At 36.2% G+C, this 14,908-nt stretch overlaps 1 protein-coding gene across 3 annotated transcripts in view; it reads left to right on the forward strand.

The window, feature by feature from the left end:
* Positions 1–14,908, forward strand: part of Tlk1 (tousled like kinase 1) — a 126,239-nt gene that overhangs the window by 28,671 nt on the left and 82,660 nt on the right. Inside the window, exons 1-2 of one of the 3 annotated variants that reach the window (XM_048345258.1) lie at positions 5,235–5,305; positions 10,032–10,131. The exons of 1 other annotated variant lie outside the window; for it this stretch is intronic. The gene's annotated coding sequence lies outside the window, so the exon portion shown is untranslated. Of the gene's footprint in view, positions 1–5,234; positions 5,306–10,031; positions 10,132–14,908 lie in introns of those variants that run through there. One more of the 3 variants, XM_048345257.1, reaches the window with a different exon arrangement.

Below are 14,908 nucleotides of genomic sequence, written 5' to 3' on the forward strand. Positions count from 1 at the left end.
TCTTTTGTTTCTATTGTGTGTCACATTTTAGGATAATCATTTTGATTGTCAGCATTATACCAGCACTATCAAGCTTCTTGTTACAATAAGGAGCCTAACTCATTTAGGAATCACTGAAAAAAAGTTTCTTTTTTCCCCCCTAAGCTTTGCATTTTAGAACTCTTACATATTTCTGGAACAAAAAAGTGTATTTAACATATACAATAGCTACCAACAATTAGAATCATATTTGTGTATTTATCACACAAATGAACTTTTAACTTCAGGAGTCAAATTTAAAATCTTTGACTAGGTACGATATATTTGCAACACTAACATTTAAAAGTTTTAGTTAGGGAGACTGGTCAGTGAACTCAAATTTACTTGTTTTTATTGCTTCTCTTATATACAACAGTGTCCATTTAACTCAATGTATGTTGTACAGAAAGAGTACTTCCTCAGTCATTTTGCCTGCATACATATCCTGTGAATTTTTGCATAAGACTTAAATTAAATAAGGCTTAGGCATGTAACCCCTATATTTAGTTGGGTCTGAAATTTTAATCACTTCATATAAGACTTACATAAACAAATACTTAAGTGAACTCTGATTTAATTAGAACTCAATTTCTTATGTAGTAGAGGCTGGATAAAATAAGCAGAAAACAAGTTTTATTTTGTGCGTATGTGTGTGTATATGTGTGTGTGTGTATATGTGTGCATGCGCACTAGCACTGGTCCTGAGGCTTGAACTCAGAGTCTGGACCCAATTTTTGTGTGCAAAAGATTAAGGCTTTATCATTTAAGCTATTTCTGGCTTAAAAAAATTTTTAGTAGTAGTTGTTCAAAGTCAACTAAGCAGTTTATAAACATAATGCCTCTTGATCGATGTCACTCCTCCCTTCCACTTCCTCTTCCCTCACTTTTCTTTCTTTTTTTTTTTTTTTGCCAGTTATGGGGCTTGAACTCAGGGCCTGAGCACTGTCCTTGAGCTTCTTTTTGCTTAGGCTAGCACTCTACCACTTGAGCCATAGTGCCACTTCTGGCATTTTCTGTTTATGTGGTACTGAGGAATCGAACCCACGGCTTCATGCACGCTAGGCAAGCACTCTACCACTAAGCCACATTCCCAGCCCCTCACTTTTCTTATTATAAGATATGCATTGAATTTTTTTTTTTTACTGCATTTCCTCTTTTCTTCTCTTCTTTTGTCTGCTCTCAACCCTTGACACCATCCCACTCCTTTCAAGTTGTACAGAGGGGTTGCAATTCCATAAGTTAAGTAATGGGTACAATTCTTGGACAGTGTCACCCCTTCCTCCTAACCCTGTTTATAAGTTACATAGTTGTTCATTTTTTACATAGTATATATTGAATACCATGACTACATTTGTTTTCCCTCCCTGCCTTCATTTCTGTGCCTCCACTTTGCTCCCATAAAAAAATAGCAACATAACAAAGCACCAAAAACAACTACACCAATACTAACAACCATAAACCATGTTTCCATCTCCTGAAATTCATTTTTATAAATAATGTCTTAAATGTTCAGAAGAGTTAGGCTTTTGATTCCTTTTCTAAGAATATCTTCCTGTGATCTCTTTGTGTGTTAGTTCATAGAGCGCTGTGTAAGTTGTCATGTCCAGTTGTATTTTAGATCTAGCTTCTACATGTGGGAGAAAAATTTTCATTTGTCTCTCTGAGCTTGGCTTAGCTCACTTAGCACGCTTTGTTCTAGGTCTATCCTTTTCCCTGCAGATTACTACTGTTGTTTCTAATGGATAAGTAAAACTCCAGTTTTTGATCCATTCTTCTGTTGTAGTCCATCTGGTATGTTTCTATAACTTGGTTACACTATTGAGTTCTCTTAAATCTACCATATTTCTGTAATATACTTGTGTATACTTGCAGTCCTCCCAAAGTATTTAGTTATATATTTATAAACTAATTTTAGGTTTGGGAATCTGGCTTCATGGTAGGGTGCTTGCCTAGCATTCTTGAAGCCCAGGATTCGATTTTTCAGTACCACATAAACAGAAAAAGCTAGAAGTGGTGCTGGGGCTCAAGTGGAAGAGTGGTAGCCTTGAGCAAAAGAAGCTCTGGGACAGTGCTCAGGCCCTGAGTTCCAAGCTCCATGACTGGCAAAAAAAAAAAAAAAAAGAAGGAGGGGGGGAGGAGACAAAATAAACGAAGTTTAGCTTCCTCATGCAGAAAACAGAAAACATGTAGCCTTTGTCTCTCGGGGCCTGAGAATGACTTCACTTACGTTCTTTTTTTCCAGTTTCTTAATATTTCTTTATAAATGATGCAATATTGTAATGGATGAGTAAAATTCCATTGTATATATGTATATATATATATATACATATATATATATACATACACATATATATCTCACATTGTCTTAATTTACTTGTCCATTTAGGAGCATCTGGGTTGATTTTATACCTTGGCTATTGTGAATAGTACAGCAATGAATGTGGTTGTGTTGGTGGCTTTTCTGTATTCTAGTTTGTAATCTTTCAGATAAATGCCCAAGAGTGGGATTGCTGGATCATAGGTTTGGTTTTTTGAGTAACCTCCATACTGCTGTCCTAACAGCCATCTAGTATTTGATAAAGGAGCCAAAAACATAGACTGTAAGAAAGACAGCCTTGGGCTGGGAATATGGCCTAGTGGTAGAGTGGTTGCCTTGCACAAAAAAGATAGACAGCCTCTTCAACAAATAGTGCTGGGGAAATGGATTATTCACATGCAGAATACTGAAACTGGGTGCCGTCTTATCATCAGTACCCATTCAGAATGGATCAAAGACCACAGCATAAGACATGAAACCATGAAACTATTAAAGGAAGGAGTAGAAGCTTGGCACTGGCAGGATCTTTCTGAGTAAAGACCCAGAGGCACAGCAAATTAAAGACATGATAAATGGGATTGCATGAAACTAAAAGGTTTCTGCACAGCAAAGGACATAGCTAAGAAGCTAAAAAGACAGCCTACAGACTGGGAGATTTTTGCCATCTGTACATCAGTGACCCTGATACCCAGAATACAGAGAGAGAACCAAACCCTCAATCATGAACTCAATTACTAAATAGGCTAATAAGCTAAAGAGAGTCTTCTCAGAAGTAAAAATGGCCAGTTAGACACATGAAATGGTCAACATTTCTGGTCATAAAGGAAATACAAATCAAAGACAGATTTCACCTCAACCCAGTTAGAATGGCCATTATCAAGAAAACAATAACAGATACTGGTGAAGATGTGGCCAAAAGGGAATCCAATACACAATTGATAGGATTGTAAACGGTCCAACCTCTTCTGACTTTTTGATGGTTAACTGGAGATAATCTCAGGAACTTTCATGCCCAGGCTGGCTTAGAACCGCAGTCTTCAGATCTCATAGCTGAATAACTATAATTATAGGCTCTCAGCTTCCACTTAGTTGTGATGGATAATTAGGTTGCTTCCATCTCTTAAGTATTGTGAATAGTGCTTCAGATATGTTCAAATATGTGTGCAGCTATCTCTTAGAGACCCTGTTGTTAATTTTTTTGAATATATACCTAAAAATGGGATTGCTGGGACATGTGGTAATTACAGTTTTATGTTTTTAAGTATCTTGTTTTTCCACAGCAACCATTTTGCAAGGGTTCCAGTATTTTCATATCTTTACCAACACTATTTTTAAATTTTTTTAGACAGCAGCCATTCTGCTGTGTATTAGGTGATAACTCATTGTGGTTTTAATATGCATTTCCTTAACTAGTAGTATTGAAAGCATCTTTTCATTAATATTTTAAGTGGTGGATAATTATTTTAACTTCTAAATACATTGTGATATTTTGATCTATGTATACAGTATGGAATGATTCAGTGAAGCTGACTTAACTTCTATCACCTTATTTTGAAATTTAGCCATTAACCGAAACTTTGTACCCTTTGACTAACACTCTTTACCTTCCTTATCCCCACTACCTCTGATAATGATAATCACTATCCTAAGATATTTCTTAAGGCTGATAGGATTTCATTGTGTATATATTACACATTTTCTTTCTTTCCTGGTTTGCTGATAGATACTCGTTTCTGTATCTTGGGTATTATGAATAATGTAGCATTGAACAAGAGAGTACAGATGTCTTTGATAAAGAGTTTAGTTCCTTTGGGTTTATAGAGGTGTGGTTGTTGGATGTAAGCATCTTCATAACTTGATGACCATTTACATATCTCTAGAGAAATGTTTAAGAGGAGTGTGTGTGTGTGTGTGTGTGTGTGTGTGTGTGTGTGTGTGTGTATACTGGGGCTTGAACTCAGGGCCTGGGTGCAGTCCTTTAGACTTTTCAATCAAGGCTGCTGCTTCTGCCTTTTTTCTGGTTAAGTGGAAGTAAAAGTCTTTCCTGACTGGGCTTGCTTCAAATGGTGATCCTCACATCATTGCCTCCTGAGTAACTAGGAAAACAGTCATGAGCCACCAGCACACCTCTTGTAGTCTTTATTTTCTATATATGGGGCTTTGCTTTCTTTGTACCATTTCTTTATCTTTTTTTTTTTTTTTTTTTTGCCAGTCCTGGGCCTTGGACTCAGGGCCCAAGCACTGTCCTTGGCTTCTTTTTGCTCAAGGCTAGCACTCTGCCACTTGAGCCACATCACCACTTCTGTCCATTTTCCATATATGTGGTGCTGGGGAATTAAACCCAGGGCTTCATGTATACGAGGCAAGCACTTTTGCCACTAGGCCATATTCCCAGCCCCACCATTTCTTTATCATCTCATGCTATTTGCTAAATGACAGTTGAATTATTGACAATATAACAGTCCTTTTATTGAGTCTCAGTCTACACTGCTAGGTAAATAGAATAAATAAGATCTAAGGATGAAAGTTATTGTCTTTTGTGCTTGATACCCTTAAACCAAACATTGTCTTTAAAAACTCCTATACACTATGTGGAGAATGAACTAGGCAACTTGTGAGCAGGGACAGAAGGAGGAAAGTAGGGGAAAGCAGAGGAATGGGTGATACTGTTTTAAAAGAATGGTACTCATTACCTGTCTTATGAAATGGTAATCCCTCTATACCACACCTTAATAATAACAATAAAATTAGATTTTAAAACCCTTCTGGTGTTCTCCCTAAACAAGAACTTTGAAATATCCTTCATTTTAGTGATTATTACTACTAACTATCCATGTATTTGCAGATAGGTTTTCCTTTCTCTTTTCAAAATCACCGAATTTGTTTTTTTGTTTCCTAGATGGCCTGATCTACTACTGCTCCAAGCTACTGTTTTCTCTTATCCGGATCACTGCAGTGGCCACCTAACAGGTGTCCATATATCCTCTTTGAAAATCTATTAGGCAGAAATCCAGAAGCTACATAATACTTTCTCAGTAACAGGATCTATTTTTTTTTATCTGACTAAAGTAGTTTGGCTTGTATACTTTATTTATCTAAATTGTTGAACTCCAAGAAATTATACATCATTGATATTATTGAATTATTAAGTGTATCTTATAAGCCACAAAGAATTTGTCCATATGGAGTGTTGCATTGATCTTTATGCTAGTAAATTAGACATTTTGTTTCCTTTTAGGAATAAGGAAACTGACAGTTATTAAGCAGTGGGACTAAGATTCACATTTAATTTTCTTTTTTAGAGAAATAGCTACAATTTGTGACTGACTGAAAATACACTTTTATTCACTTGAAATCCTTATTTAGAGGTTTCCTACATCTCAGGTACTCTTTGAAGCACTTTGTATTTCAGCGAACAAATAAGGTAAAAAATACTCTATAGGAGCTTTTAGTGTCATGAGTAAGGAGATATACTGGCTTCCCAGTGCAACTCAATTTCAGAACTCTGAAACACTGATCTAGAACAGAGGTGTTAAATTTAACTTACAGGGCTAAGTCTCCAATAGCTGAACAATTACTAGGTCTTGCCTAGGACCATGATCATCATGCATCACTGATGGTTACGTGTTTGTCTATTTTGGGGTAGTAGAATGTGCTGTAGATACTTTGTCAAGTTTCCTCAGGACCATCCCCATGTTCAGATAGCTACTAGCAGGACTCAAGGAGCTCAGCATATAGTATACTCAAGACTGAGGCACATTGCAGTGATGTGATATAAGGATTCACAACAGGATTTAATGAAAAAGGCATGGGTAGACTCTTGATGAATTCTGTCATGAACTTAAGAAAGAGGCATCATAGAACTTAATCAGCATGTGCGATGTGACTATCTGGAGAAGCCCTTTATGGAGTCTCAGTACTCAGAATGATTTTGAGGGATGCATCTAGTATGCACTGAAAGTTGGCATATGCTGAATTGTTTGTATACACAATGAAAGCACAATGAACCACACAGAGGGAAAGATGGAAATTCTTTGCACACATACCTTTCAAAACGTAGCACCTAACATTGACCTATTGTGGTTTTTTTTTTTATGCACACATACACATTAGCTCTGGCTGGAGATTCTAGAGTGGATCCAGGGAGGGATAAGTATCACTAGTACTTATGTGCCTTATTTATTTATTTATTTATTTAATTTTATTTGTCAGTCCTGGGGCTTGGATGCAGGGCCTGAGCACTGTCCCTGGCTTCTTTTTGCTCAAGGCTAGTACTCTACCTCTTGAGCCACAGCACCACTTCTGGCCTTTTCTGTTTATATGGTACTGAGGAATTGAACCCAGGGCTTCATGCATGCAAGGCAAGCACTCTACTGCTAAGCCACATTCCCAGCCCCATACATGTCTTATTTTTACCATGTTTTGGGAGTCCTTTTAAGGAACTTCAAGTGAAACATTTTGGGTACAAAGCTGTTTGTTGCAGCACTGATTTTACTTAATTGCAGTAAATTAGAAACCACATGAATCACCTATATTCTTCACACCCACTTATTGGAACGTTAGATAGCTGTGAAAATATGTCACAATATGGAGTATTGCTTATGGATAATAAGGAACAAAGATACAGAATAGCAGTTGGTGTGGACTCTTGATAGTATTGATGGCTGCCAGACAACTTTCCTAATTCTGAAATTTGCAAATGACTTTAAAAATGACAGGTTTCCTAAAGGAAACATTGGAAAAATATAGTAAGTTTTAAAATTTTATTCTGGAAAATTTCAGAGATTTGTTGAAGTAGTGTGAATTTGGTATAAACTAATGTATCTATGACACAGCTTTGACAGTTACCCATTTTAACACATAAGTATAAATATCCCTTCAAAACTTACACTTATCTTAGAAAGCGGATATTTGAAATGAAAAAATCAAAATTGTATTAAAACATAGCAACATTACTATATTATTAGTAATATCAACATGTAGTGAACTTACACAAATCTCTATGTTAATAATTTATCTGAATGTGTATGTGCATGCATGTATGTGTGACTCAGGCTTTGTGCTCCTGTTTGGCTTTTCTTGAGCCACATTTCTGGCTTTTTGCTGACTAATTAGAGGTAAAAGATTTATCTTCCCAGACTGGTTTTCAACCATGATTCTCAGATCTCAGCATCCTGTGCAGGCTTATAGTCATTGAGTCACCATGACCTCCCTGGTTCTCAGGCTTTTATGGTAAAGAACTGCCACTATTATTTTCACTCTTAAATTAACATTATTAAGGTTTTTTTGGAAGGGAATAATACGTTTTTGTGGGGAATGAGTGGGTAGGTTGAGATAATAATCATATGTTCCTGAACATAAGATTATCAGTTAAGAAAAATAAAGGATTAGCTGGCTAGAAGTTATATGTAAGTTCATTTAGGAGTACTTCAGCAAATGATAAATTCGGGGGTTTGTGTGTGTGTGTGTGTGTGTGTGTGCGTGTGTGTGTATGTGCACGTGCATGCATGTGCAAATGATTAAAATTGTAATTTTTAAAAACATCTGTAAAACATGATCTTAATTGTTAAAAGTCTGAAGAGAAAAGAATGAAAGAAAAGAATAAACTAGGAAGTTAATGTTGATTAACTTTAGGTTGTAGGGTTGTGGGTGGTTTTTTACTCTATAGGATTTTTTTCTACTTTCTCATTTTCTATTACTAATGGAAGTTTGGGTTCATTTCTTTATTTAATTTTTTATTGTTATTATAAAGGTGATGTACAGAGGGGTTGTAATTACTTAGGTAGAGAGTACATTTCTTTTTGGATAATGTCACCACTTCCCTCACTCTGGGGTTCATTTCTAAGCATAAAAAGTAAAAGTCAAATTGTTTTTATTTAAAAAATACCTAGTCATTTGTTTATATATGGAAGATAAATCGGCATTGAAGAAAATAATTATCTCCAGGAAGTTATCAAATATCAGCCAGGGTGGTGGTACATACCTGTAATTGCAGCAGCTTCAAAGGTGGAGATAGGAGGGTCATGGTTGGAGGCCAGCCTACGCAAAAACAAGCTAGGTGTGGTGGCAGGCACCTGTGGTCACAGCTATTGAGAAGGAAGAGTTTAGGCCAGACTAAATAAAAGTAAGGAAGAAAGGGAGGAGAGGAAGGAGTTAGTTATTAGAATCAAAGGAAAAGTTGATAGTATGTGTTTTAAGGTGATTATAATTTACTGAAAGACCATAGTATAAATTAGAGGACCAACCAGACTTAGGACTATAAAAATTTACATCTCCTACCCTGTTTTTACAGCTTTTAGATCATACATGCATACACAAAAAAAGAGAAACGAGAGCGAGAAAATTCACAATTTTGGGATACTATGCAAATTGGCAGTCATTTGTGGAAATTCTAAGTGATTTATTTTAACTTAGGATGTTTTGGTCACTAAGTAGTAGATTGAATCATATGAATCTATTGAAGTAGTTTGATTTTTCATTGATTTACATAGTATTTACTATATCTAAGGTTATAGATTTATATTTGCATTAAGGTTGAAAATAAAGACTGGATTTAAAAGTTGGGGTTTGGGGTGATTTGATCGTTAGAAATTGGTCTTTCCAGGGGGATTTTTTAAAATTTATTTTTTGCCAGTCCTGGGGCTTAGACCCAGGACCTGACTACTGTCCCTGGCTTCTTTTTGCTCAAGGTTAGCATTCTACCTCTTGAATCACAGTGCCACTTCTGGCTTTTTCTGTGTATGTGGTGCTGAGGAATTGAACCCAGGGCTTTGTGCATGCTAGGCAAGCACTCTACTGCTAAGCCACACCCAGCCCTTATTGGTATTTTTGTTGTTGTTCTCGTTCTTGTTCTTGTTTTTTGTCTTTGGTGGTACAAGGAATTAAACTCAGGGCATCACACATGCCATTTGAGCTATTTTGTCACTATGGAGAATCTTATGGGGATGTGGCTTAGGTGCAGAGCTATATCTAGATTCTAAACTTCTGACAACTTCTTGAGTTAAAGCAATTTATATTTGGGAGGAATAGTGAAAGAACATTTTTTTTCCATCCAGCCAGGTAATATGTGTTAAGATACATTTTATGTGGGCAGATAGAGTTGCCTGTTTTGTTAGAAATTGTGTTGATTAGATCTTTTTCTTCATTATTGGAAACTTTTGGCTAGATATACAGAAAGAGGAGTAGATTGGAATGTGTAACTGTCTGCTAATAAGATCCTTTTGTTTTCTCTTCATGTCACTGACTGGACACGTAAGTTTGGGCAATTGCTTATTTTCTTGGGACCACATAATAAAATGTAAAAAGTATTTTCTTTATATATTCTAGTAATCTGCCAAGAATATATGTGTTTACCTCATAATTCACAGTGTAAAATAACCCATGACCTCCTTAGAAACAATCCTGTAATATAAATAGTTATTATCAGGTTTTTACAATGAGGAGGTCATTAGCAACAGAACTATGATTTGAACTCAAGACAGTTTGGTTTTGGAACCCATGGTTTTATAGATAATATCTATAGCAGTCCATTTTAGGAATTTTGTGAGGATGATAGAGGTGATAGCAATGAAGTAATGATTGTAGCATAGAATATCGATGAATGAACATTTATACTGTTCTGCCCTTGTTTATTAAAATACACTGTTTTGGATTTCTTACATATGTTACATGCAGCTTTCTTCCTTTCCTGCTACAGATGGACTGTAAGAAATAAAAACTGTGGCCCTTCTCTCACCCTGCATTATTGGGATAGAAGGCGTACCATGGGGCAGTAATCATCACTGTCCTTTTTAAAGGTACATATCTACCTCTGAGGAGTGGGGTTTGGGAGATAGGGGAGTACTGGGACTTTTCACTTTTATATTTCTATGTTGTTTATTACAACAAACACTCATTATGTCAATAGTGAGGAAAAGCCATGAAACCCAAAAAGAAGCCTAAGTAATTAGACAGGATACCAGTGGTAGAGTAACTCTATAACTGATGGAATACAATGTAAGTTGACATTACTTAACTAAGCATATACCATAGTATGTCACACTCTCAGAAGAGTAACCAAAATTAGAAATTTTACAATGAAATATATTGTAGCATATCTTCCTAAACATAAAAATGAATGAAGCTGCCACCAAAAACAAGTTTCTAGCAGACTCATTTGTTAGCCAAGTAAAGAGATCCATTTACTGATGCTAATTGAGTTGTATTTGATAGCAGCTGTTAAAAAAAAATTATGTCCAAAGAAAATAGACTTGTTTTACGTTATTAACTTTTTGGCAAGATGTTGATTTAAGAGGTGAGGACATTTGAAAGAACATCAGTAGTCAATTAAGACATGATTTAGAGTGGTTTTCCTGGGCTCTTCATGAGTTGACAGATGTTATTGATACTATTCTTTTGTTGTGTATTTGAAGACTCATTGCCAAGTTTGAAGTGGTAGAAGAATTAACCTTATGAATATTCTTAATGGAACAACTACAGACAAGGATATTTTCAAAGCTGAGGAAACAGTAAGCACAATTTGAAATGGGCTCCACTAAGATGTAGTGCAGTGAATGCTGATAAAATATGTGTAGAACAAAACAAAACAGTCTTATTTGTCCAAATTGACAAAAGTGGTAGAGAAGTGTAAGGTGTTCAAGGTCAATGATCATTCACTAGTAGGCAATTTGCTGAACATGTTCGAATCTATTGTGTTCATTGAGCCAGTACTATGAACTGTGATTTTTTAAATTATTTTTTAAAATTATTTCTTGCTAGTGAAGTTAAACCAGTATCAACTATGTGAGTTTTCCTTAAAATAGGCTGATAATCCTGATGGATTCTACACTGGTAGGGATTTTTCCCATTTGTTTGAGGTAAAGACTGACATTAAATGACACATCTTTTTTATTTTTTATTTTTTTGGTACTAGTTCTAGGGCTTGAATTTAGGGCCTGGGTGCTGTCCCTGAGCTTTTTTAAGGCTAGCACTCTACCATTTTGAGCCACAGCTCCACTTCTGTGTTCTGTTCTGTATATTTGAGGAGATTTTTACATGAATTTAGTAGATTTTAATGGTTATTGTGGTGACATCTGATGTTTGTCACAAGTAATAGCATCCTGTGTTGTATTATACTTTTCATGCTGTCAAAGAAGGTATATCTTCATTCCCACAAAATTTAAGTAGATGTATTTTTCACTTCCAAACTATAGTTCTGGTAGCATTTTTGAGATGTTGATACAAGTGCAAACAAAGTTTCCATGTTTTGTAATCCACTTATTATGCAATTGAGCAACATTTCTTTCAATTACAAGTAATTAATTTGCAGTGTGATGACATGAAAGGCAAATATCAAAAGAAGAATCTAATAGAATCCATACCTGCTTTTCAAGTTAAAAAATACACCCAATTAAAAGCATATGATTGTAGATTGGTGTCACTGTTTGGCCATATATCTTTATGTGTAAAGATATTTTCAAAGATATAGTCTTATTACAGACCAGTGTTTCCAGATGAATATTTACAATATATTTTTTTTTTTTTTTTTTTTGGCCAGTCCCGGGCCTTGGACTCAGGGCCGGAGCACTGTCCCTGGCTTCTTCCCACTCAAGGCTAGCACTCTGCCACTTGAGCCACAGCACCGCTTCTGGCCGTTTTCTGTATATGTGGTGCTGGGGAATCGAACCTAGGGCCTCGTGTATCCGAGGCAGGCACTCTTGCCACTAGGCTATATCCCCAGCCCTATTTACAATATTTTTGATGATAAGAAACTCCACTAAAGTAAGGTATAACTACCCCTTCCCCCAAATTTCATTTTTATTCTCAGTCATTTAGTATCACTTGAGATTTTTCCTATAGGGAGTTAATAAAATTTTGTTCTGTTAAAACATCTACATGGTTATGCCTGTTAGATTTCCAGGACTAAATTACTTGCAATTTGTTTGTATAAATAAAAAGACTATGACAGTATTTCTCATGGTGAAGATTAAATGAAGATTCTGATTTGATGGGTCTGTGAGAGACCCAAGATTACGCATTTCTTTTATTTTTTTTCCCCCTTTCTTTTTTTTTTTTTTTTGGCCAGTCCTGGGCCTTGGACTCAGGGCCTGAGCACTGTCCCTGGCTTCTTCCCGCTCAAGGCTAGCACTCTGCCACTTGAGCCACAGCGCCGCTTCTGGCCGTTTTCTGTATATGCAGTGCTGGGGAATCGAACCTAGGGCCTCGTGTATCCAAGGCAGGCACTCTTGCCACTAGGCTATATCCCCAGCCCCCTCCCCCCCTTCTTAATAATACTGAAATTTGAACCTCTGGGCTTTGTGCTTGATTGGCAGACATTCTACCACTTGAGCCACATCCTCAGCCTTTTTCGTTTTCGTTATTTTTTAGGTTAAGTCTCAGATTTTTAGCCAGCATGGGCTGTGGTTCTTGTTCTTCTTATACCTCCTGCATGACTGGGGTGACAGATATGAAACATCATGACCAGCTTTTTTGTTGGGATGGTGTCTTGCCCAGACTGGCACTGAACCTCAGTGTTCCTGATCTTTGCTTCCTGAGTAGCTGCAATAGATAATGACAGTAACATTTGTTATGCACCTGTTATGTGCCAGATATATATTGATTCTTTAAATGCTTTTTATAACTTTTTAGAAAATGTTTAAAGAATTAAGACAGGATTGGGTGTGAGTTTGGGGCTAGAATGTTGTTTTCCCCCTTGGGTGTATGCTTTCTTGTCAACCTCATATGGGAGGACGGAACTTCTAAAAGGAACTATATAGATAGTTTCTGATAGAAAGTGAGAAACAAAATACCTATTACTGGTTGTTCCAGGTCACAGTAGGACCTTATGTCCTCATATTTCTAAAATCTAGTGTGCCATTAGCTAGTTATCAAGTCCGAGAGTGGGCATAGTATATAGCATATACATGTTTAAAAACTGTTTTCTCCTCCTAGCTTTTTGTGTCTTTTTTCATCTTATAACGGTGTTTTGAACTAGCAAAGTTTAAAGGTTTTGATGAAGTCCAGTTTATAGTTTTAATTAGAAAAAAAATGTAATATGCAAGGCATACCTCTATTAATATGCTCATACCTGTAATTCTAGCTGCTCAAGAAGCTGAGATCTGAGGATTGAGGCTCCAAGCCAGCCTGGGCAGAAAAGTCCATGAGATGAAAGTCTTTATCTCCAGTTAACAACAACAACAACAAAACTAGAAGTGGAGGTGTGGCTCAAATAGTTAGCTTTCAGTGGAAAAAGCCAGTTGAGAGTGCAAGGGCCTGAGTTTAAACCCTAGTAATGGCACACAGAATAATTAAATCTAGTAAAAATAGATATAAAATTGCCCATTTTTTGTTGCTTTTTAGGTTTATAGTTTAGTGGTGTTAAGTACATTCACATTATTGTATTATTATCACCCTCATTCATCTTTGGAACTTTTCCATCTTCCCCAGCTGAAATTCTGTGTACTAATTGACACTAGTACCCTATTCCAGCACATCTGCTAAGTGCTGACAACACTATTCTATGTTGTATCTCTGAACTGGCTACTCTGTCAAATGTTATACTCTGTCAAATGTTATAGTATCTGACCTACAGTATTTGTCCTTTTGTGATAGTTTATTTAGTCAGTATCTTCATTTTTCTCCACATCGTATCATGCATTAAGATTTACTTGATATTTGTCCAAATGATATTTTATTATACGTATATACATTTTGTTTACCCATTCATCCAATGGGTGCTTGGGTTGCTTCTACCTTTTGGTATTATGAACAGTGGTTCTATGAGTGTGTATGATGAATTCCTCTGTTGAATTCCTGCTTTAACTTCTATCAATTATAAACTCATAAGTGGAATTGCTAGGTCATATGTTAATTTTTAATTTTTTGAGGAACTGCTAAGTCATTTCCACAGTGGTCATACCTTTTTATACTCTGACATTGCAGAAGGGCTGCAGATACTTGTGTTATTTCTGTTATTGTAATAAAATACAAAAGATAACCTAAAAATAGGAGCGTCTTATTTTGATTTATGACTTCAGAGGTTCAGGCCATCTTGCTTAGGGCCTGTGGTAGCAAAGCTGTTCACCTTGTGGTGGCTGGGAAGCAAAAGAAAGAAGAGGGACTCAGGCCTCAATATTCCCTTCAAAGGCACACCTAACTTCTCACTACTATTAGATCTCACCTTTTAAAGGTTCACCTTCCAATAGTTCACTGGTTTAGGGATCAAGCCTTGGAATACATGGTTTAGGGAGTTATTCCAGATCATTACTTTAAAAAGTAGCACCTAAATGGATGTAAAATGATAGTACATTGTTTTGATTTGCATTTCCTTAACACCTTTAATGTTGCTGACCATTTTGAATTTACTGGCCATTTGTATCAAAATCTGGACCCATTTCTATTCTTGTCTTTTGCCCATTTATAAATTGTTGCTCTTTTTTGTTGTTGTTGTTGCTGAGTTGTAGTTTTTTATTCTGGATGTCAGTCCTTTATCATACTTGATCTGTAGGTTTTTCTGTGGTTTGTTCTCTCTGTTGCCTCTTTGACTTATAAAAGTTTTAATTTTCCAAGCACCAGTGGCTTACACTTGAAATCCTA

The sequence above is a fragment of the Perognathus longimembris genome, chromosome 4 (genome assembly GCF_023159225.1).
Source record: "Perognathus longimembris pacificus isolate PPM17 chromosome 4, ASM2315922v1, whole genome shotgun sequence".
Lineage (NCBI taxonomy): Eukaryota > Metazoa > Chordata > Mammalia > Rodentia > Heteromyidae > Perognathus > Perognathus longimembris.